The 17,942-nt window shown below is 46.8% G+C and overlaps 50 non-coding genes across 50 annotated transcripts; all 50 read left to right on the top strand.

Moving 5' to 3' along the window:
- Positions 1–114: 114 nt before the first annotated feature.
- Positions 115–233, top strand: LOC136214022 (5S ribosomal RNA). Its single transcript, XR_010681120.1, has one exon. It is a non-coding gene; the product is annotated as a 5S ribosomal RNA (ribosomal RNA).
- Positions 234–416: 183 nt separating this feature from the next.
- LOC136212378 (5S ribosomal RNA) lies at positions 417–535 on the top strand. The gene has a single exon (XR_010679538.1). It is a non-coding gene; the product is annotated as a 5S ribosomal RNA (ribosomal RNA).
- Positions 536–794: 259 nt separating this feature from the next.
- LOC136213242 (5S ribosomal RNA) lies at positions 795–913 on the top strand. Its single transcript, XR_010680365.1, has one exon. It is a non-coding gene; the product is annotated as a 5S ribosomal RNA (ribosomal RNA).
- A 257-nt stretch (positions 914–1,170) lies between these two features.
- Positions 1,171–1,289, top strand: LOC136214010 (5S ribosomal RNA). Its single transcript, XR_010681108.1, has one exon. It is a non-coding gene; the product is annotated as a 5S ribosomal RNA (ribosomal RNA).
- Positions 1,290–1,546: 257 nt separating this feature from the next.
- Positions 1,547–1,665, top strand: LOC136213999 (5S ribosomal RNA). Its single transcript, XR_010681095.1, has one exon. It is a non-coding gene; the product is annotated as a 5S ribosomal RNA (ribosomal RNA).
- Positions 1,666–1,924: 259 nt separating this feature from the next.
- On the top strand, positions 1,925–2,043 carry LOC136212706 (5S ribosomal RNA). The gene has a single exon (XR_010679849.1). It is a non-coding gene; the product is annotated as a 5S ribosomal RNA (ribosomal RNA).
- A 183-nt stretch (positions 2,044–2,226) lies between these two features.
- Positions 2,227–2,345, top strand: LOC136213987 (5S ribosomal RNA). The gene has a single exon (XR_010681084.1). It is a non-coding gene; the product is annotated as a 5S ribosomal RNA (ribosomal RNA).
- A 258-nt stretch (positions 2,346–2,603) lies between these two features.
- LOC136214835 (5S ribosomal RNA) lies at positions 2,604–2,722 on the top strand. Its single transcript, XR_010681903.1, has one exon. It is a non-coding gene; the product is annotated as a 5S ribosomal RNA (ribosomal RNA).
- A 258-nt stretch (positions 2,723–2,980) lies between these two features.
- LOC136213975 (5S ribosomal RNA) lies at positions 2,981–3,099 on the top strand. The gene has a single exon (XR_010681073.1). It is a non-coding gene; the product is annotated as a 5S ribosomal RNA (ribosomal RNA).
- A 258-nt stretch (positions 3,100–3,357) lies between these two features.
- Positions 3,358–3,476, top strand: LOC136212705 (5S ribosomal RNA). The gene has a single exon (XR_010679848.1). It is a non-coding gene; the product is annotated as a 5S ribosomal RNA (ribosomal RNA).
- A 183-nt stretch (positions 3,477–3,659) lies between these two features.
- On the top strand, positions 3,660–3,778 carry LOC136213651 (5S ribosomal RNA). Its single transcript, XR_010680749.1, has one exon. It is a non-coding gene; the product is annotated as a 5S ribosomal RNA (ribosomal RNA).
- A 181-nt stretch (positions 3,779–3,959) lies between these two features.
- On the top strand, positions 3,960–4,078 carry LOC136212704 (5S ribosomal RNA). Its single transcript, XR_010679847.1, has one exon. It is a non-coding gene; the product is annotated as a 5S ribosomal RNA (ribosomal RNA).
- Positions 4,079–4,259: 181 nt separating this feature from the next.
- Positions 4,260–4,378, top strand: LOC136212703 (5S ribosomal RNA). Its single transcript, XR_010679846.1, has one exon. It is a non-coding gene; the product is annotated as a 5S ribosomal RNA (ribosomal RNA).
- A 183-nt stretch (positions 4,379–4,561) lies between these two features.
- LOC136213962 (5S ribosomal RNA) lies at positions 4,562–4,680 on the top strand. Its single transcript, XR_010681062.1, has one exon. It is a non-coding gene; the product is annotated as a 5S ribosomal RNA (ribosomal RNA).
- Positions 4,681–4,939: 259 nt separating this feature from the next.
- On the top strand, positions 4,940–5,058 carry LOC136211987 (5S ribosomal RNA). The gene has a single exon (XR_010679167.1). It is a non-coding gene; the product is annotated as a 5S ribosomal RNA (ribosomal RNA).
- A 258-nt stretch (positions 5,059–5,316) lies between these two features.
- On the top strand, positions 5,317–5,435 carry LOC136214527 (5S ribosomal RNA). Its single transcript, XR_010681609.1, has one exon. It is a non-coding gene; the product is annotated as a 5S ribosomal RNA (ribosomal RNA).
- A 258-nt stretch (positions 5,436–5,693) lies between these two features.
- Positions 5,694–5,812, top strand: LOC136212702 (5S ribosomal RNA). Its single transcript, XR_010679845.1, has one exon. It is a non-coding gene; the product is annotated as a 5S ribosomal RNA (ribosomal RNA).
- A 183-nt stretch (positions 5,813–5,995) lies between these two features.
- On the top strand, positions 5,996–6,114 carry LOC136213650 (5S ribosomal RNA). Its single transcript, XR_010680748.1, has one exon. It is a non-coding gene; the product is annotated as a 5S ribosomal RNA (ribosomal RNA).
- Positions 6,115–6,295: 181 nt separating this feature from the next.
- Positions 6,296–6,414, top strand: LOC136212701 (5S ribosomal RNA). Its single transcript, XR_010679844.1, has one exon. It is a non-coding gene; the product is annotated as a 5S ribosomal RNA (ribosomal RNA).
- A 181-nt stretch (positions 6,415–6,595) lies between these two features.
- LOC136212700 (5S ribosomal RNA) lies at positions 6,596–6,714 on the top strand. Its single transcript, XR_010679843.1, has one exon. It is a non-coding gene; the product is annotated as a 5S ribosomal RNA (ribosomal RNA).
- Positions 6,715–6,897: 183 nt separating this feature from the next.
- On the top strand, positions 6,898–7,016 carry LOC136213951 (5S ribosomal RNA). The gene has a single exon (XR_010681051.1). It is a non-coding gene; the product is annotated as a 5S ribosomal RNA (ribosomal RNA).
- A 259-nt stretch (positions 7,017–7,275) lies between these two features.
- LOC136213938 (5S ribosomal RNA) lies at positions 7,276–7,394 on the top strand. The gene has a single exon (XR_010681037.1). It is a non-coding gene; the product is annotated as a 5S ribosomal RNA (ribosomal RNA).
- Positions 7,395–7,652: 258 nt separating this feature from the next.
- LOC136213060 (5S ribosomal RNA) lies at positions 7,653–7,771 on the top strand. Its single transcript, XR_010680192.1, has one exon. It is a non-coding gene; the product is annotated as a 5S ribosomal RNA (ribosomal RNA).
- Positions 7,772–8,030: 259 nt separating this feature from the next.
- Positions 8,031–8,149, top strand: LOC136213926 (5S ribosomal RNA). Its single transcript, XR_010681025.1, has one exon. It is a non-coding gene; the product is annotated as a 5S ribosomal RNA (ribosomal RNA).
- Positions 8,150–8,408: 259 nt separating this feature from the next.
- Positions 8,409–8,527, top strand: LOC136211986 (5S ribosomal RNA). The gene has a single exon (XR_010679166.1). It is a non-coding gene; the product is annotated as a 5S ribosomal RNA (ribosomal RNA).
- A 258-nt stretch (positions 8,528–8,785) lies between these two features.
- Positions 8,786–8,904, top strand: LOC136214526 (5S ribosomal RNA). The gene has a single exon (XR_010681608.1). It is a non-coding gene; the product is annotated as a 5S ribosomal RNA (ribosomal RNA).
- Positions 8,905–9,162: 258 nt separating this feature from the next.
- On the top strand, positions 9,163–9,281 carry LOC136213915 (5S ribosomal RNA). The gene has a single exon (XR_010681014.1). It is a non-coding gene; the product is annotated as a 5S ribosomal RNA (ribosomal RNA).
- Positions 9,282–9,540: 259 nt separating this feature from the next.
- On the top strand, positions 9,541–9,659 carry LOC136213903 (5S ribosomal RNA). The gene has a single exon (XR_010681003.1). It is a non-coding gene; the product is annotated as a 5S ribosomal RNA (ribosomal RNA).
- A 258-nt stretch (positions 9,660–9,917) lies between these two features.
- On the top strand, positions 9,918–10,036 carry LOC136213059 (5S ribosomal RNA). Its single transcript, XR_010680191.1, has one exon. It is a non-coding gene; the product is annotated as a 5S ribosomal RNA (ribosomal RNA).
- A 259-nt stretch (positions 10,037–10,295) lies between these two features.
- Positions 10,296–10,414, top strand: LOC136213891 (5S ribosomal RNA). The gene has a single exon (XR_010680992.1). It is a non-coding gene; the product is annotated as a 5S ribosomal RNA (ribosomal RNA).
- A 259-nt stretch (positions 10,415–10,673) lies between these two features.
- Positions 10,674–10,792, top strand: LOC136211985 (5S ribosomal RNA). Its single transcript, XR_010679165.1, has one exon. It is a non-coding gene; the product is annotated as a 5S ribosomal RNA (ribosomal RNA).
- Positions 10,793–11,050: 258 nt separating this feature from the next.
- LOC136214525 (5S ribosomal RNA) lies at positions 11,051–11,169 on the top strand. Its single transcript, XR_010681607.1, has one exon. It is a non-coding gene; the product is annotated as a 5S ribosomal RNA (ribosomal RNA).
- A 258-nt stretch (positions 11,170–11,427) lies between these two features.
- On the top strand, positions 11,428–11,546 carry LOC136213880 (5S ribosomal RNA). Its single transcript, XR_010680978.1, has one exon. It is a non-coding gene; the product is annotated as a 5S ribosomal RNA (ribosomal RNA).
- Positions 11,547–11,804: 258 nt separating this feature from the next.
- On the top strand, positions 11,805–11,923 carry LOC136214524 (5S ribosomal RNA). Its single transcript, XR_010681606.1, has one exon. It is a non-coding gene; the product is annotated as a 5S ribosomal RNA (ribosomal RNA).
- A 258-nt stretch (positions 11,924–12,181) lies between these two features.
- Positions 12,182–12,300, top strand: LOC136212699 (5S ribosomal RNA). The gene has a single exon (XR_010679842.1). It is a non-coding gene; the product is annotated as a 5S ribosomal RNA (ribosomal RNA).
- A 183-nt stretch (positions 12,301–12,483) lies between these two features.
- Positions 12,484–12,602, top strand: LOC136213241 (5S ribosomal RNA). The gene has a single exon (XR_010680364.1). It is a non-coding gene; the product is annotated as a 5S ribosomal RNA (ribosomal RNA).
- A 355-nt stretch (positions 12,603–12,957) lies between these two features.
- Positions 12,958–13,076, top strand: LOC136212698 (5S ribosomal RNA). The gene has a single exon (XR_010679841.1). It is a non-coding gene; the product is annotated as a 5S ribosomal RNA (ribosomal RNA).
- Positions 13,077–13,259: 183 nt separating this feature from the next.
- On the top strand, positions 13,260–13,378 carry LOC136213058 (5S ribosomal RNA). The gene has a single exon (XR_010680189.1). It is a non-coding gene; the product is annotated as a 5S ribosomal RNA (ribosomal RNA).
- A 259-nt stretch (positions 13,379–13,637) lies between these two features.
- LOC136213868 (5S ribosomal RNA) lies at positions 13,638–13,756 on the top strand. The gene has a single exon (XR_010680966.1). It is a non-coding gene; the product is annotated as a 5S ribosomal RNA (ribosomal RNA).
- Positions 13,757–14,014: 258 nt separating this feature from the next.
- LOC136213057 (5S ribosomal RNA) lies at positions 14,015–14,133 on the top strand. Its single transcript, XR_010680188.1, has one exon. It is a non-coding gene; the product is annotated as a 5S ribosomal RNA (ribosomal RNA).
- Positions 14,134–14,315: 182 nt separating this feature from the next.
- On the top strand, positions 14,316–14,434 carry LOC136211993 (5S ribosomal RNA). The gene has a single exon (XR_010679173.1). It is a non-coding gene; the product is annotated as a 5S ribosomal RNA (ribosomal RNA).
- Positions 14,435–14,693: 259 nt separating this feature from the next.
- LOC136211984 (5S ribosomal RNA) lies at positions 14,694–14,812 on the top strand. Its single transcript, XR_010679164.1, has one exon. It is a non-coding gene; the product is annotated as a 5S ribosomal RNA (ribosomal RNA).
- Positions 14,813–15,070: 258 nt separating this feature from the next.
- Positions 15,071–15,189, top strand: LOC136214523 (5S ribosomal RNA). The gene has a single exon (XR_010681605.1). It is a non-coding gene; the product is annotated as a 5S ribosomal RNA (ribosomal RNA).
- Positions 15,190–15,447: 258 nt separating this feature from the next.
- LOC136213857 (5S ribosomal RNA) lies at positions 15,448–15,566 on the top strand. Its single transcript, XR_010680955.1, has one exon. It is a non-coding gene; the product is annotated as a 5S ribosomal RNA (ribosomal RNA).
- Positions 15,567–15,824: 258 nt separating this feature from the next.
- LOC136214522 (5S ribosomal RNA) lies at positions 15,825–15,943 on the top strand. The gene has a single exon (XR_010681604.1). It is a non-coding gene; the product is annotated as a 5S ribosomal RNA (ribosomal RNA).
- A 258-nt stretch (positions 15,944–16,201) lies between these two features.
- On the top strand, positions 16,202–16,320 carry LOC136212696 (5S ribosomal RNA). The gene has a single exon (XR_010679839.1). It is a non-coding gene; the product is annotated as a 5S ribosomal RNA (ribosomal RNA).
- Positions 16,321–16,503: 183 nt separating this feature from the next.
- LOC136213238 (5S ribosomal RNA) lies at positions 16,504–16,622 on the top strand. The gene has a single exon (XR_010680362.1). It is a non-coding gene; the product is annotated as a 5S ribosomal RNA (ribosomal RNA).
- A 355-nt stretch (positions 16,623–16,977) lies between these two features.
- LOC136213448 (5S ribosomal RNA) lies at positions 16,978–17,096 on the top strand. The gene has a single exon (XR_010680558.1). It is a non-coding gene; the product is annotated as a 5S ribosomal RNA (ribosomal RNA).
- A 258-nt stretch (positions 17,097–17,354) lies between these two features.
- On the top strand, positions 17,355–17,473 carry LOC136213845 (5S ribosomal RNA). Its single transcript, XR_010680944.1, has one exon. It is a non-coding gene; the product is annotated as a 5S ribosomal RNA (ribosomal RNA).
- A 259-nt stretch (positions 17,474–17,732) lies between these two features.
- On the top strand, positions 17,733–17,851 carry LOC136213833 (5S ribosomal RNA). Its single transcript, XR_010680933.1, has one exon. It is a non-coding gene; the product is annotated as a 5S ribosomal RNA (ribosomal RNA).
- Positions 17,852–17,942: the final 91 nt, after the last annotated feature.

Here is a 17,942-nt window from a genome sequence, read left to right as displayed (position 1 = left end):
AGGCGGGGGTCAGTGTTTGGGGTCCGGGGGCTTGTGCATGCACGTGAAGGATGAGCATACGGGAGAAAGGGGCGCCCAGTATGGAATATATGCTTAGTTTTTGCATGTGATGACGGGTGCGATCATACCAGCACTAATGCACCGGATCCCATCAGAACTCCGAAGTTAAACGTGCTTGGGCGAGAGTAGTACTAAGATGGGTGACCTCTTGGGAAGTCCTCGTGTTGCACCCCCAAACTTTTTTGCAACGTGCATTTTTTAATTATTTAATTTTTTTTTTCACCATGGCGTGCATGTTTTCGAGGCGGGGGTCAGTGTTTGGGGTCCGGGGGCTTGTGCATGCACGTGAAGGATGAGCATACGGGAGAAAGGGGCGCCCAGTATGGAATATATGCTTAGTTTTTGCATGGGATGACGAGTGCGATCATACCAGCACTAATGCACCGGATCCCATCAGAACTCCGAAGTTAAACGTGCTTGGGCGAGAGTAGTACTAAGATGGGTGACCTCTTGGGAAGTCCTCGTGTTGCACCCCCAAACTTTTTTGCAACGTGCATTTTTTAATTATTTAATTTTTTTTTCACCATGGCGTGCACGTTTTCGAGGCGGGCCCAAACTTTTTTGCAACGTGCATTTTTTAATTATTTAATTTTTTTTTCACCATGGCGTGCACGTTTTCGAGGCGGGGGTCAGTGTTTGGGGTCCGGGGGCTTGTGCATGCACGTGAAGGATGAGCATACGGGAGAAAGGGGCGCCCAGTATGGAATATATGTTTAGTTTTTGCATGGGATGACGGGTGCGATCATACCAGCACTAATGCATCGGATCCCATCAGAACTCCGAAGTTAAACGTGCTTGGGCGAGAGTAGTACTAAGATGGGTGACCTCTTGGGAAGTCCTCGTGTTGCACCCCTAAACTTTTTTATAACGTGCATTTTTTAATTATTTAATTTTTTTTTCACCATGGCGTGCACGTTTTCGAGGCGGGCCCAAACTTTTTTGCAACGTGCATTTTTTAATTATTTAATTTTTTTTCACCATGGCGTGCACGTTTTCGAGGCGGGGTCAGTGTTTGGGGTCCGGGGGCTTGTGCATGCACGTGAAGGATGAGCATACGGGAGAAAGGGGCGCCCAGTATGGAATATATGCTTAGTTTTTGCATGTGATGACGGGTGCGATCATACCAGCACTAATGCACCGGATCCCATCAGAACTCCGAAGTTAAACGTGCTTGGGCGAGAGTAGTACTAAGATGGGTGACCTCTTGGGAAGTCCTCGTGTTGCACCCCTAAACTTTTTTATAACGTGCATTTTTTAATTATTTAATTTTTTTTTCACCATGGCGTGCACGTTTTCGAGGCGGGCCCAAACTTTTTTGCAACGTGCATTTTTTAATTATTTAATTTTTTTTCACCATGGCGTGCACGTTTTCGAGGCGGGGTCAGTGTTTGGGGTCCGGGGGCTTGTGCATGCACGTGAAGGATGAGCATACGGGAGAAAGGGGCGCCCAGTATGGAATATATGCTTAGTTTTTGCATGTGATGACGGGTGCGATCATACCAGCACTAATGCACCGGATCCCATCAGAACTCCGAAGTTAAACGTGCTTGGGCGAGAGTAGTACTAAGATGGGTGACCTCTTGGGAAGTCCTCGTGTTGCACCCCTAAACTTTTTTGCAACGTGCATTTTTTAATTATTTAATTTTTTTTTCACCATGGCGTGCACGTTTTCGAGGCGGGCCCAAACTTTTTTGCAACGTGCATTTTTTAATTATTTAATTTTTTTTTCACCATGGCGTGCACGTTTTCGAGGCGGGGGTCAGTGTTTGGGGTCCGGGGGCTTGTGCATGCACGTGAAGGATGAGCATACGGGAGAAAGGGGCGCCCAGTATGGAATATATGCTTAGTTTTTGCATGTGATGACGGGTGCGATCATACCAGCACTAATGCACCGGATCCCATCAGAACTCCGAAGTTAAACGTGCTTGGGCGAGAGTAGTACTAAGATGGTTGACCTCTTGGGAAGTCCTCGTGTTGCACCCCCAAACTTTTTTGCAACGTGCATTTTTTAATTATTTAATTTTTTTTTTCACCATGGCGTGCATGTTTTCGAGGCGGGGGTCAGTGTTTGGGGTCCGGGGGCTTGTGCATGCACGTGAAGGATGAGCATACGGGAGAAAGGGGCGCCCAGTATGGAATATATGCTTAGTTTTTGCATGGGATGACGGGTGCGATCATACCAGCACTAATGCACCGGATCCCATCAGAACTCCGAAGTTAAACGTGCTTGGGCGAGAGTAGTACTAAGATGGGTGACCTCTTGGGAAGTCCTCGTGTTGCACCCCCAAACTTTTTTGCAACGTGTATTTTTTAATTATTTAATTTTTTTTTCAACATGGCGTGCACGTTTTCGAGGCGGGCCCAAACTTTTTTGCAACGTGCATTTTTTAATTATTTAATTTTTTTTTCACCATGGCGTGCACGTTTTCGAGGCGGGGTCAGTGTTTGGGGTCCGGGGGCTTGTGCATGCACGTGAAGGATGAGCATACGGGAGAAAGGGGCGCCCAGTATGGAATATATGCTTAGTTTTTGCATGGGATGTCGGGTGCGATCATACCAGCACTAATGCACCGGATCCCATCAGAACTCTGAAGTTAAACGTGCTTGGGCGAGAGTAGTACTAAGATGGGTGACCTCTTGGGAAGTCCTCATGTTGCACCCCTAAACTTTTTTGCAACGTGCATTTTTTAATTATTTAATTTTTTTTTCACCATGGCGTGCACGTTTTCGAGGCGGGCCCAAACTTTTTTGCAACGTGCATTTTTTAATTATTTAATTTTTTTTCACCATGGCGTGCACGTTTTCGAGGCGGGGGTCAGTGTTTGGGGTCCGGGGGCTTGTGCATGCACGTGAAGGATGAGCATACGGGAGAAAGGGGCGCCCAGTATGGAATATATGCTTAGTTTTTGCATGGGATGACGGGTGCGATCATACCAGCACTAATGCACCGGATCCCATCAGAACTCCGAAGTTAAACGTGCTTGGGCGAGAGTAGTACTAAGATGGGTGACCTCTTGGGAAGTCCTCGTGTTGCACCCCTAAACTTTTTTATAACGTGCATTTTTTAATTATTTAATTTTTTTTTCACCATGGCGTGCACGTTTTCGAGGCGGGCCCAAACTTTTTTGCAACGTGCATTTTTTAATTATTTAATTTTTTTTCACCATGGCGTGCACGTTTTCGAGGCGGGGGTCAGTGTTTGGGGTCCGGGGGCTTGTGCATGCACGTGAAGGATGAGCATACGGGAGAAAGGGGCGCCCAGTATGGAATATATGCTTAGTTTTTGCATGTGATGACGGGTGCGATCATACCAGCACTAATGCACCGGATCCCATCAGAACTCCGAAGTTAAACGTGCTTGGGCGAGAGTAGTACTAAGATGGTTGACCTCTTGGGAAGTCCTCGTGTTGCACCCCCAAACTTTTTTGCAACGTGCATTTTTTAATTATTTAATTTTTTTTTTCACCATGGCGTGCATGTTTTCGAGGCGGGGGTCAGTGTTTGGGGTCCGGGGGCTTGTGCATGCACGTGAAGGATGAGCATACGGGAGAAAGGGGCGCCCAGTATGGAATATATGCTTAGTTTTTGCATGGGATGACGGGTGCGATCATACCAGCACTAATCCACCGGATCCCATCAGAACTCCGAAGTTAAACGTGCTTGGACGAGAGTAGTACTAAGATGGGTGACCTCTTGGGAAGTCCTCGTGTTGCACCCCCAAACTTTTTTGCAACGTGCATTTTTTAATTATTTAATTTTTTTTTCACCATGGCGTGCACGTTTTCGAGGCGGGGTCAGTGTTTGGGGTCCGGGGGCTTGTGCATGCACGTGAAGGATGAGCATACGGGAGAAAGGGGCGCCCAGTATGGAATATATGCTTAGTTTTTGCATGGGATGACGGGTGCGATCATACCAGCACTAATGCACCGGATCCCATCAGAACTCCGAAGTTAAACGTGCTTGGGCGAGAGTAGTACTAAGATGGTTGACCTCTTGGGAAGTCCTCGTGTTGCACCCCTAAACTTTTTTGCAACGTGCATTTTTTAATTATTTAATTTTTTTTCACCATGGCGTGCACGTTTTCGAGGCGGGGGTCAGTGTTTGGGGTCCGGGGGCTTGTGCATGCACGTGAAGGATGAGCATACGGGAGAAAGGGGCGCCCAGTATGGAATATATGCTTAGTTTTTGCATGTGATGACGGGTGCGATCATACCAGCACTAATGCACCGGATCCCATCAGAACTCCGAAGTTAAACGTGCTTGGGCGAGAGTAGTACTAAGATGGTTGACCTCTTGGGAAGTCCTCGTGTTGCACCCCCAAACTTTTTTGCAACGTGCATTTTTTAATTATTTAATTTTTTTTTTCACCATGGCGTGCATGTTTTCGAGGCGGGGGTCAGTGTTTGGGGTCCGGGGGCTTGTGCATGCACGTGAAGGATGAGCATACGGGAGAAAGGGGCGCCCAGTATGGAATATATGCTTAGTTTTTGCATGGGATGACGGGTGCGATCATACCAGCACTAATGCACCGGATCCCATCAGAACTCCGAAGTTAAACGTGCTTGGGCGAGAGTAGTACTAAGATGGGTGACCTCTTGGGAAGTCCTCGTGTTGCACCCCCAAACTTTTTTGCAACGTGCATTTTTTAATTATTTAATTTTTTTTTCACCATGGCGTGCACGTTTTCGAGGCGGGCCCAAACTTTTTTGCAACGTGCATTTTTTAATTATTTAATTTTTTTTTCACCATGGCGTGCACGTTTTCGAGGCGGGGGTCAGTGTTTGGGGTCCGGGGGCTTGTGCATGCACGTGAAGGATGAGCATACGGGAGAAAGGGGCGCCCAGTATGGAATATATGCTTAGTTTTTGCATGGGATGACGGGTGCGATCATACCAGCACTAATGCACCGGATCCCATCAGAACTCCGAAGTTAAACGTGCTTGGGCGAGAGTAGTACTAAGTTGGGTGACCTCTTGGGAAGTCCTCGTGTTGCACCCCTAAACTTTTTTGCAACGTGCATTTTTTAATTATTTAATTTTTTTTTCACCATAGCGTGCACGTTTTCGAGGCGGGCCCAAACTTTTTTGCAACGTGCATTTTTTAATTATTTAATTTTTTTTCACCATGGCGTGCACGTTTTCGAGGCGGGGGTCAGTGTTTGGGGTCCGGGGGCTTGTGCATGCACGTGAAGGATGAGCATACGGGAGAAAGGGGCGCCCAGTATGGAATATATGCTTAGTTTTTGCATGGGATGACGGGTGCGATCATACCAGCACTAATGCACCGGATCCCATCAGAACTCCAAAGGTAAACGTGCTTGGGCGAGAGTAGTACTAAGATGGGTGACCTCTTGGGAAGTCCTCGTGTTGCACCCCTAAACTTTTTTATAACGTGCATTTTTTAATTATTTAATTTTTTTTTCACCATGGCGTGCACGTTTTCGAGGCGGGCCCAAACTTTTTTGCAACGTGCATTTTTTAATTATTTAATTTTTTTTCACCATGGCGTGCACGTTTTCGAGGCGGGGGTCAGTGTTTGGGGTCCGGGGGCTTGTGCATGCACGTGAAGGATGAGCATACGGGAGAAAGGGGCGCCCAGTATGGAATATATGCTTAGTTTTTGCATGTGATGACGGGTGCGATCATACCAGCACTAATGCACCGGATCCCATCAGAACTCCGAAGTTAAACGTGCTTGGGCGAGAGTAGTACTAAGATGGTTGACCTCTTGGGAAGTCCTCGTGTTGCACCCCCAAACTTTTTTGCAACGTGCATTTTTTAATTATTTAATTTTTTTTTTCACCATGGCGTGCATGTTTTCGAGGCGGGGGTCAGTGTTTGGGGTCCGGGGGCTTGTGCATGCACGTGAAGGATGAGCATACGGGAGAAAGGGGCGCCCAGTATGGAATATATGCTTAGTTTTTGCATGGGATGACGGGTGCGATCATACCAGCACTAATCCACCGGATCCCATCAGAACTCCGAAGTTAAACGTGCTTGGACGAGAGTAGTACTAAGATGGGTGACCTCTTGGGAAGTCCTCGTGTTGCACCCCCAAACTTTTTTGCAACGTGCATTTTTTAATTATTTAATTTTTTTTTCACCATGGCGTGCACGTTTTCGAGGCGGGGTCAGTGTTTGGGGTCCGGGGGCTTGTGCATGCACGTGAAGGATGAGCATACGGGAGAAAGGGGCGCCCAGTATGGAATATATGCTTAGTTTTTGCATGGGATGACGGGTGCGATCATACCAGCACTAATGCACCGGATCCCATCAGAACTCCGAAGTTAAACGTGCTTGGGCGAGAGTAGTACTAAGATGGTTGACCTCTTGGGAAGTCCTCGTGTTGCACCCCTAAACTTTTTTGCAACGTGCATTTTTTAATTATTTAATTTTTTTTCACCATGGCGTGCACGTTTTCGAGGCGGGGGTCAGTGTTTGGGGTCCGGGGGCTTGTGCATGCACGTGAAGGATGAGCATACGGGAGAAAGGGGCGCCCAGTATGGAATATATGCTTAGTTTTTGCATGTGATGACGGGTGCGATCATACCAGCACTAATGCACCGGATCCCATCAGAACTCCGAAGTTAAACGTGCTTGGGCGAGAGTAGTACTAAGATGGTTGACCTCTTGGGAAGTCCTCGTGTTGCACCCCCAAACTTTTTTGCAACGTGCATTTTTTAATTATTTAATTTTTTTTTTCACCATGGCGTGCATGTTTTCGAGGCGGGGGTCAGTGTTTGGGGTCCGGGGGCTTGTGCATGCACGTGAAGGATGAGCATACGGGAGAAAGGGGCGCCCAGTATGGAATATATGCTTAGTTTTTGCATGGGATGACGGGTGCGATCATACCAGCACTAATGCACCGGATCCCATCAGAACTCCGAAGTTAAACGTGCTTGGGCGAGAGTAGTACTAAGATGGGTGACCTCTTGGGAAGTCCTCGTGTTGCACCCCCAAACTTTTTTGCAACGTGCATTTTTTAATTATTTAATTTTTTTTTCACCATGGCGTGCACGTTTTCGAGGCGGGCCCAAACTTTTTTGCAACGTGCATTTTTTAATTATTTAATTTTTTTTTCACCATGGCGTGCACGTTTTCGAGGCGGGGGTCAGTGTTTGGGGTCCGGGGGCTTGTGCATGCACGTGAAGGATGAGCATACGGGAGAAAGGGGCGCCCAGTATGGAATATATGCTTAGTTTTTGCTTGGGATGACGGGTGCGATCATACCAGCACTAATGCACCGGATCCCATCAGAACTCCGAAGTTAAACGTGCTTGGGCGAGAGTAGTACTAAGATGGGTGACCTCTTGGGAAGTCCTCGTGTTGCACCCCTAAACTTTTTTGCAACGTGCATTTTTTAATTATTTAATTTTTTTTTCACCATGGCGTGCACGTTTTCGAGGCGGGCCCAAACTTTTTTGCAACGTGCATTTTTTAATTATTTAATTTTTTTTCACCATGGCGTGCACGTTTTCGAGGCGGGGGTCAGTGTTTGGGGTCCGGGGGCTTGTGCATGCACGTGAAGGATGAGCATACGGGAGAAAGGGGCGCCCAGTATGGAATATATGCTTAGTTTTTGCATGGGATGACGGGTGCGATCATACCAGCACTAATGCACCGGATCCCATCAGAACTCCGAAGTTAAACGTGCTTGGGCGAGAGTAGTACTAAGATGGGTGACCTCTTCGGAAGTCCTCGTGTTGCACCCCCAAACTTTTTTGCAACGTGCATTTTTTAATTATTTAATTTTTTTTTCACCATGGCGTGCACGTTTTCGAGGCGGGCCCAAACTTTTTTGCAACGTGCATTTTTTAATTATTTAATTTTTTTTTCACCATGGCGTGCACGTTTTCGAGGCAGGGGTCAGTGTTTGGGGTCCGGGGGCTTGTGCATGCACGTGAAGGATGAGCATACGGGAGAAAGGGGCGCCCAGTATGGAATATATGCTTAGTTTTTGCATGGGATGACGGGTGCGATCATACCAGCACTAATGCACCGGATCCCATCAGAACTCCGAAGTTAAACGTGCTTGGGCGAGAGTAGTACTAAGATGGGTGACCTCTTGGGAAGTCCTCGTGTTGCACCCCCAAACTTTTTTGCAACGTGCATTTTTTAATTATTTAATTTTTTTTTCACCATGGCGTGCACGTTTTCGAGGCGGGCCCAAACTTTTTTGCAACGTGCATTTTTTAATTATTTAATTTTTTTTTCACCATGGCGTGCACGTTTTCGAGGCGGGGGTCAGTGTTTGGGGTCCGGGGGCTTGTGCATGCACGTGAAGGATGAGCATACGGGAGAAAGGGGCGCCCAGTATGGAATATATGCTTAGTTTTTGCATGGGATGACGGGTGCGATCATACCAGCACTAATGCACCGGATCCCATCAGAACTCCGAAGTTAAACGTGCTTGGGCGAGAGTAGTACTAAGTTGGGTGACCTCTTGGGAAGTCCTCGTGTTGCACCCCTAAACTTTTTTGCAACGTGCATTTTTTAATTATTTAATTTTTTTTTCACCATAGCGTGCACGTTTTCGAGGCGGGCCCAAACTTTTTTACAACGTGCATTTTTTAATTATTTAATTTTTTTTCACCATGGCGTGCACGTTTTCGAGGCGGGGGTCAGTGTTTGGGGTCCGGGGGCTTGTGCATGCACGTGAAGGATGAGCATACGGGAGAAAGGGGCGCCCAGTATGGAATATATGCTTAGTTTTTGCATGGGATGACGGGTGCGATCATACCAGCACTAATGCACCGGATCCCATCAGAACTCCAAAGGTAAACGTGCTTGGGCGAGAGTAGTACTAAGATGGGTGACCTCTTGGGAAGTCCTCGTGTTGCACCCCTAAACTTTTTTATAACGTGCATTTTTTAATTATTTAATTTTTTTTTCACCATGGCGTGCACGTTTTCGAGGCGGGCCCAAACTTTTTTGCAACGTGCATTTTTTAATTATTTAATTTTTTTTCACCATGGCGTGCACGTTTTCGAGGCGGGGGTCAGTGTTTGGGGTCCGGGGGCTTGTGCATGCACGTGAAGGATGAGCATACGGGAGAAAGGGGCGCCCAGTATGGAATATATGCTTAGTTTTTGCATGTGATGACGGGTGCGATCATACCAGCACTAATGCACCGGATCCCATCAGAACTCCGAAGTTAAACGTGCTTGGGCGAGAGTAGTACTAAGATGGGTGACCTCTTGGGAAGTCCTCGTGTTGCACCCCCAAACTTTTTTGCAACGTGCATTTTTTAATTATTTAATTTTTTTTTCACCATGGCGTGCACGTTTTCGAGGCGGGCCCAAACTTTTTTGCAACGTGCATTTTTTAATTATTTAATTTTTTTTTCACCATGGCGTGCACGTTTTCGAGGCGGGGGTCAGTGTTTGGGGTCCGGGGGCTTGTGCATGCACGTGAAGGATGAGCATACGGGAGAAAGGGGCGCCCAGTATGGAATATATGCTTAGTTTTTGCATGGGATGACGGGTGCGATCATACCAGCACTAATGCACCGGATCCCATCAGAACTCCGAAGTTAAACGTGCTTGGGCGAGAGTAGTACTAAGATGGGTGACCTCTTGGGAAGTCCTCGTGTTGCACCCCTAAACTTTTTTGCAACGTGCATTTTTTAATTATTTAATTTTTTTTTCACCATGGCGTGCACGTTTTCGAGGCGGGCCCAAACTTTTTTGCAACGTGCATTTTTTAATTATTTAATTTTTTTTCACCATGGCGTGCACGTTTTCGAGGCGGGGGTCAGTGTTTGGGGTCCGGGGGCTTGTGCATGCACGTGAAGGATGAGCATACGGGAGAAAGGGGCGCCCAGTATGGAATATATGCTTAGTTTTTGCATGGGATGACGGGTGCGATCATACCAGCACTAATGCACCGGATCCCATCAGAACTCCGAAGTTAAACGTGCTTGGGCGAGAGTAGTACTAAGATGGGTGACCTCTTCGGAAGTCCTCGTGTTGCACCCCCAAACTTTTTTGCAACGTGCATTTTTTAATTATTTAATTTTTTTTTCACCATGGCGTGCACGTTTTCGAGGCGGGCCCAAACTTTTTTGCAACGTGCATTTTTTAATTATTTAATTTTTTTTTCACCATGGCGTGCACGTTTTCGAGGCAGGGGTCAGTGTTTGGGGTCCGGGGGCTTGTGCATGCACGTGAAGGATGAGCATACGGGAGAAAGGGGCGCCCAGTATGGAATATATGCTTAGTTTTTGCATGGGATGACGGGTGCGATCATACCAGCACTAATGCACCGGATCCCATCAGAACTCCGAAGTTAAACGTGCTTGGGCGAGAGTAGTACTAAGATGGGTGACCTCTTGGGAAGTCCTCGTGTTGCACCCCCAAACTTTTTTGCAACGTGCATTTTTTAATTATTTAATTTTTTTTTCACCATGGCGTGCACGTTTTCGAGGCGGGCCCAAACTTTTTTGCAACGTGCATTTTTTAATTATTTAATTTTTTTTTCACCATGGCGTGCACGTTTTCGAGGCGGGGGTCAGTGTTTGGGGTCCGGGGGCTTGTGCATGCACGTGAAGGATGAGCATACGGGAGAAAGGGGCGCCCAGTATGGAATATATGCTTAGTTTTTGCATGGGATGACGGGTGCGATCATACCAGCACTAATGCACCGGATCCCATCAGAACTCCGAAGTTAAACGTGCTTGGGCGAGAGTAGTACTAAGTTGGGTGACCTCTTGGGAAGTCCTCGTGTTGCACCCCTAAACTTTTTTGCAACGTGCATTTTTTAATTATTTAATTTTTTTTTCACCATAGCGTGCACGTTTTCGAGGCGGGCCCAAACTTTTTTGCAACGTGCATTTTTTAATTATTTAATTTTTTTTCACCATGGCGTGCACGTTTTCGAGGCGGGGGTCAGTGTTTGGGGTCCGGGGGCTTGTGCATGCACGTGAAGGATGAGCATACGGGAGAAAGGGGCGCCCAGTATGGAATATATGCTTAGTTTTTGCATGGGATGACGGGTGCGATCATACCAGCACTAATGCACCGGATCCCATCAGAACTCCAAAGGTAAACGTGCTTGGGCGAGAGTAGTACTAAGATGGGTGACCTCTTGGGAAGTCCTCGTGTTGCACCCCTAAACTTTTTTATAACGTGCATTTTTTAATTATTTAATTTTTTTTTCACCATGGCGTGCACGTTTTCGAGGCGGGCCCAAACTTTTTTGCAACGTGCATTTTTTAATTATTTAATTTTTTTTCACCATGGCGTGCACGTTTTCGAGGCGGGGGTCAGTGTTTGGGGTCCGGGGGCTTGTGCATGCACGTGAAGGATGAGCATACGGGAGAAAGGGGCGCCCAGTATGGAATATATGCTTAGTTTTTGCATGTGATGACGGGTGCGATCATACCAGCACTAATGCACCGGATCCCATCAGAACTCCGAAGTTAAACGTGCTTGGGCGAGAGTAGTACTAAGATGGGTGACCTCTTGGGAAGTCCTCGTGTTGCACCCCTAAACTTTTTTGCAACGTGCATTTTTTAATTATTTAATTTTTTTTTCACCATAGCGTGCACGTTTTCGAGGCGGGCCCAAACTTTTTTGCAACGTGCATTTTTTAATTATTTAATTTTTTTTCACCATGGCGTGCACGTTTTCGAGGCGGGGGTCAGTGTTTGGGGTCCGGGGGCTTGTGCATGCACGTGAAGGATGAGCATACGGGAGAAAGGGGCGCCCAGTATGGAATATATGCTTAGTTTTTGCATGGGATGACGGGTGCGATCATACCAGCACTAATGCACCGGATCCCATCAGAACTCCAAAGGTAAACGTGCTTGGGCGAGAGTAGTACTAAGATGGGTGACCTCTTGGGAAGTCCTCGTGTTGCACCCCTAAACTTTTTTATAACGTGCATTTTTTAATTATTTAATTTTTTTTTCACCATGGCGTGCACGTTTTCGAGGCGGGCCCAAACTTTTTTGCAACGTGCATTTTTTAATTATTTAATTTTTTTTCACCATGGTGTGCACGTTTTCGAGGCGGGGGTCAGTGTTTGGGGTCCGGGGGCTTGTGCATGCACGTGAAGGATGAGCATACGGGAGAAAGGGGCGCCCAGTATGGAATATATGCTTAGTTTTTGCATGTGATGACGGGTGCGATCATACCAGCACTAATGCACCGGATCCCATCAGAACTCCGAAGTTAAACGTGCTTGGGCGAGAGTAGTACTAAGATGGTTGACCTCTTGGGAAGTCCTCGTGTTGCACCCCCAAACTTTTTTGCAACGTGCATTTTTTAATTATTTAATTTTTTTTTTCACCATGGCGTGCATGTTTTCGAGGCGGGGGTCAGTGTTTGGGGTCCGGGGGCTTGTGCATGCACGTGAAGGATGAGCATACGGGAGAAAGGGGCGCCCAGTATGGAATATATGCTTAGTTTTTGCATGGGATGACGGGTGCGATCATACCAGCACTAATGCATCGGATCCCATCAGAACTCCGAAGTTAAACGTGCTTGGGCGAGAGTAGTACTAAGATGGGTGACCTCTTGGGAAGTCCTCGTGTTGCACCCCCAAACTTTTTTGCAACGTGCATTTTTTAATTATTTAATTTTTTTTTCACCAGTACTAAGATGGGTGACCTCTTGGGAAGTCCTCGTGTTGCACCCCCAAACTTTTTTGCAACGTGCATTTTTTAATTATTTAATTTTTTTTTCACCATGGCGTGCACGTTTTCGAGGCGGGCCCAAACTTTTTTGCAACGTGCATTTTTTAATTATTTAATTTTTTTTTCACCATGGCGTGCACGTTTTCGAGGCGGGGGTCAGTGTTTGGGGTCCGGGGGCTTGTGCATGCACGTGAAGGATGAGCATACGGGAGAAAGGGGCGCCCAGTATGGAATATATGCTTAGTTTTTGCATGTGATGACGGGTGCGATCATACCAGCACTAATGCACCGGATCCCATCAGAACTCCGAAGTTAAACGTGCTTGGGCGAGAGTAGTACTAAGATGGTTGACCTCTTGGGAAGTCCTCGTGTTGCACCCCCAAACTTTTTTGCAACGTGCATTTTTTAATTATTTAATTTTTTTTTTCACCATGGCGTGCATGTTTTCGAGGCGGGGGTCAGTGTTTGGGGTCCGGGGGCTTGTGCATGCACGTGAAGGATGAGCATACGGGAGAAAGGGGCGCCCAGTATGGAATATATGCTTAGTTTTTGCATGGGATGACGGGTGCGATCATACCAGCACTAATGCACCGGATCCCATCAGAACTCCGAAGTTAAACGTGCTTGGGCGAGAGTAGTACTAAGATGGGTGACCTCTTCGGAAGTCCTCGTGTTGCACCCCCAAACTTTTTTGCAACGTGCATTTTTTAATTATTTAATTTTTTTTTCACCATGGCGTGCACGTTTTCGAGGCGGGCCCAAACTTTTTTGCAACGTGCATTTTTTAATTATTTAATTTTTTTTTCACCATGGCGTGCACGTTTTCGAGGCGGGGGTCAGTGTTTGGAGTCCGGGGGCTTGTGCATGCACGTGAAGGATGAGCATACGGGAGAAAGGGGCGCCCAGTATGGAATATATGCTTAGTTTTTGCATGGGATGACGGGTGCGATCATACCAGCACTAATGCACCGGATCCCATCAGAACTCCGAAGTTAAACGTGCTTGGGCGAGAGTAGTACTAAGATGGGTGACCTCTTGGGAAGTCCTCGTGTTGCACCCCTAAACTTTTTTGCAACGTGCATTTTTTAATTATTTAATTTTTTTTTCACCATGGCGTGCACGTTTTCGAGGCGGGCCCAAACTTTTTTGCAACGTGCATTTTTTAATTATTTAATTTTTTTTCACCATGGCGTGCACGTTTTCGAGGCGGGGGTCAGTGTTTGGGGTCCGGGGGCTTGTGCATGCACGTGAAGGATGAGCATACGGGAGAAAGGGGCGCCCAGTATGGAATATATGCTTAGTTTTTGCATGGGATGACGGGTGCGATCATACCAGCACTAATGCACCGGATCCCATCAGAACTCCGAAGTTAAACGTGCTTGGGCGAGAGTAGTACTAAGATGGGTGACCTCTTCGGAAGTCCTCGTGTTGCACCCCCAAACTTTTTTGCAACGTGCATTTTTTAATTATTTAATTTTTTTTTCACCATGGCGTGCACGTTTTCGAGGCGGGGGTCAGTGTTTGGGGTCCGGGGGCTTGTGCATGCACGTGAAGGATGAGCATACGGGAGAAAGGGGCGCCCAGTATGGAATATATGCTTAGTTTTTGCATGGGATGACGGGTGCGATCATACCAGCACTAATGCACCGGATCCCATCAGAACTCCGAAGTTAAACGTGCTTGGGCGAGAGTAGTACTAAGATGGGTGACCTCTTGGGAAGTCCTTGTGTTGCACCCCCAAACTTTTTTGCAACGTGCATTTTTTAATTATTTAATTTTTTTTTCACCATGGCGTGCACGTTTTCGAGGCGGGCCCAAACTTTTTTGCAACGTGCATTTTTTAATTATTTAATTTTTTTTTCACCATGGCGTGCACGTTTTCGAGGCGGGGGTCAGTGTTTGGGGTCCGGGGGCTTGTGCATGCACGTGAAGGATGAGCATACGGGAGAAAGGGGCGCCCAGTATGGAATATATGCTTAGTTTTTGCATGGGATGACGGGTGCGATCATACCAGCACTAATGCACCGGATCCCATCAGAACTCCGAAGTTAAACGTGCTTGGGCGAGAGTAGTACTAAGTTGGGTGACCTCTTGGGAAGTCCTCGTGTTGCACCCCTAAACTTTTTTGCAACGTGCATTTTTTAATTATTTAATTTTTTTTTCACCATAGCGTGCACGTTTTCGAGGCGGGCCCAAACTTTTTTGCAACGTGCATTTTTTAATTATTTAATTTTTTTTCACCATGGCGTGCACGTTTTCGAGGCGGGGGTCAGTGTTTGGGGTCCGGGGGCTTGTGCATGCACGTGAAGGATGAGCATACGGGAGAAAGGGGCGCCCAGTATGGAATATATGCTTAGTTTTTGCATGGGATGACGGGTGCGATCATACCAGCACTAATGCACCGGATCCCATCAGAACTCCAAAGGTAAACGTGCTTGGGCGAGAGTAGTACTAAGATGGGTGACCTCTTGGGAAGTCCTCGTGTTGCACCCCTAAACTTTTTTATAACGTGCATTTTTTAATTATTTAATTTTTTTTTCACCATGGCGTGCACGTTTTCGAGGCGGGCCCAAACTTTTTTGCAACGTGCATTTTTTAATTATTTAATTTTTTTTCACCATGGCGTGCACGTTTTCGAGGCGGGGGTCAGTGTTTGGGGTCCGGGGGCTTGTGCATGCACGTGAAGGATGAGCATACGGGAGAAAGGGGCGCCCAGTATGGAATATATGCTTAGTTTTTGCATGTGATGACGGGTGCGATCATACCAGCACTAATGCACCGGATCCCATCAGAACTCCGAAGTTAAACGTGCTTGGGCGAGAGTAGTACTAAGATGGGTGACCTCTTGGGAAGTCCTCGTGTTGCACCCCTAAACTTTTTTGCAACGTGCATTTTTTAATTATTTAATTTTTTTTTCACCATAGCGTCCACGTTTTCGAGGCGGGCCCAAACTTTTTTGCAACGTGCATTTTTTAATTATTTAATTTTTTTTCACCATGGCGTGCACGTTTTCGAGGCGGGGGTCAGTGTTTGGGGTCCGGGGGCTTGTGCATGCACGTGAAGGATGAGCATACGGGAGAAAGGGGCGCCCAGTATGGAATATATGCTTAGTTTTTGCATGGGATGACGGGTGCGATCATACCAGCACTAATGCACCGGATCCCATCAGAACTCCAAAGGTAAACGTGCTTGGGCGAGAGTAGTACTAAGATGGGTGACCTCTTGGGAAGTCCTCGTGTTGCACCCCTAAACTTTTTTATAACGTGCATTTTTTAATTATTTAATTTTTTTTTCACCATGGCGTGCACGTTTTCGAGGCGGGCCCAAACTTTTTTGCAACGTGCATTTTTTAATTATTTAATTTTTTTTCACCATGGTGTGCACGTTTTCGAGGCGGGGGTCAGTGTTTGGGGTCCGGGGGCTTGTGCATGCACGTGAAGGATGAGCATACGGGAGAAAGGGGCGCCCAGTATGGAATATATGCTTAGTTTTTGCATGTGATGACGGGTGCGATCATACCAGCACTAATGCACCGGATCCCATCAGAACTCCGAAGTTAAACGTGCTTGGGCGAGAGTAGTACTAAGATGGTTGACCTCTTGGGAAGTCCTCGTGTTGCACCCCCAAACTTTTTTGCAACGTGCATTTTTTAATTATTTAATTTTTTTTTTCACCATGGCGTGCATGTTTTCGAGGCGGGGGTCAGTGTTTGGGGTCCGGGGGCTTGTGCATGCACGTGAAGGATGAGCATACGGGAGAAAGGGGCGCCCAGTATGGAATATATGCTTAGTTTTTGCATGGGATGACGGGTGCGATCATACCAGCACTAATGCATCGGATCCCATCAGAACTCCGAAGTTAAACGTGCTTGGGCGAGAGTAGTACTAAGATGGGTGACCTCTTGGGAAGTCCTCGTGTTGCACCCCCAAACTTTTTTGCAACGTGCATTTTTTAATTATTTAATTTTTTTTTCACCAGTACTAAGATGGGTGACCTCTTGGGAAGTCCTCGTGTTGCACCCCCAAACTTTTTTGCAACGTGCATTTTTTAATTATTTAATTTTTTTTTCACCATGGCGTGCACGTTTTCGAGGCGGGCCCAAACTTTTTTGCAACGTGCATTTTTTAATTATTTAATTTTTTTTTCACCATGGCGTGCACGTTTTCGAGGCGGGGGTCAGTGTTTGGGGTCCGGGGGCTTGTGCATGCACGTGAAGGATGAGCATACGGGAGAAAGGGGCGCCCAGTATGGAATATATGCTTAGTTTTTGCATGGGATGACGGGTGCGATCATACCAGCACTAATGCACCGGATCCCATCAGAACTCCGAAGTTAAACGTGCTTGGGCGAGAGTAGTACTAAGATGGGTGACCTCTTGGGAAGTCCTAGTGTTGCACCCCTAAACTTTTTTGCAACGTGCATTTTTTAATTATTTAATTTTTTTTTCACCATGGCGTGCACGTTTTCGAGGCGGGCCCAAACTTTTTTGCAACGTGCATTTTTTAATTATTTAATTTTTTTTCACCATGGCGTGCACGTTTTCGAGGCGGGGGTCAGTGTTTGGGGTCCGGGGGCTTGTGCATGCACGTGAAGGATGAGCATACGGGAGAAAGGGGCGCCCAGTATGGAATATATGCTTAGTTTTTGCATGGGATGACGGGTGCGATCATACCAGCACTAATGCACCGGATCCCATCAGAACTCCGAAGTTAAACGTGCTTGGGCGAGAGTAGTACTAAGATGGGTGACCTCTTGGGAAGTCCTCGTGTTGCACCCCCAAACTTTTTTGCAACGTGCATTTTTTAATTATTTAATTTTTTTTTCACCATGGCGTGCACGTTTTCGAGGCGGGCCCAAACTTTTTTGCAACGTGCATTTTTTAATTATTTAATTTTTTTTTCACCATGGCGTGCACGTTTTCGAGGCAGGGGTCAGTGTTTGGGGTCCGGGGGCTTGTGCATGCACGTGAAGGATGAGCATACGGGAGAAAGGGGCGCCCAGTATGGAATATATGCTTAGTTTTTGCATGGGATGACGGGTGCGATCATACCAGCACTAATGCACCGGATCCCATCAGAACTCCGAAGTTAAACGTGCTTGGGCGAGAGTAGTACTAAGATGGGTGACCTCTTGGGAAGTCCTCGTGTTGCACCCCTAAACTTTTTTATAACGTGCATTTTTTAATTATTTAATTTTTTTTCACCATGGCGTGCACGTTTTCGAGGCGGGCCCAAACTTTTTTGCAA

The sequence above is a fragment of the Euphorbia lathyris genome, chromosome 1, assembly GCF_963576675.1.
Source record: "Euphorbia lathyris chromosome 1, ddEupLath1.1, whole genome shotgun sequence".
NCBI classification, from domain to species: domain Eukaryota; kingdom Viridiplantae; phylum Streptophyta; class Magnoliopsida; order Malpighiales; family Euphorbiaceae; genus Euphorbia; species Euphorbia lathyris.
This window is presented reverse-complemented; position numbering and strand designations above follow the sequence as displayed.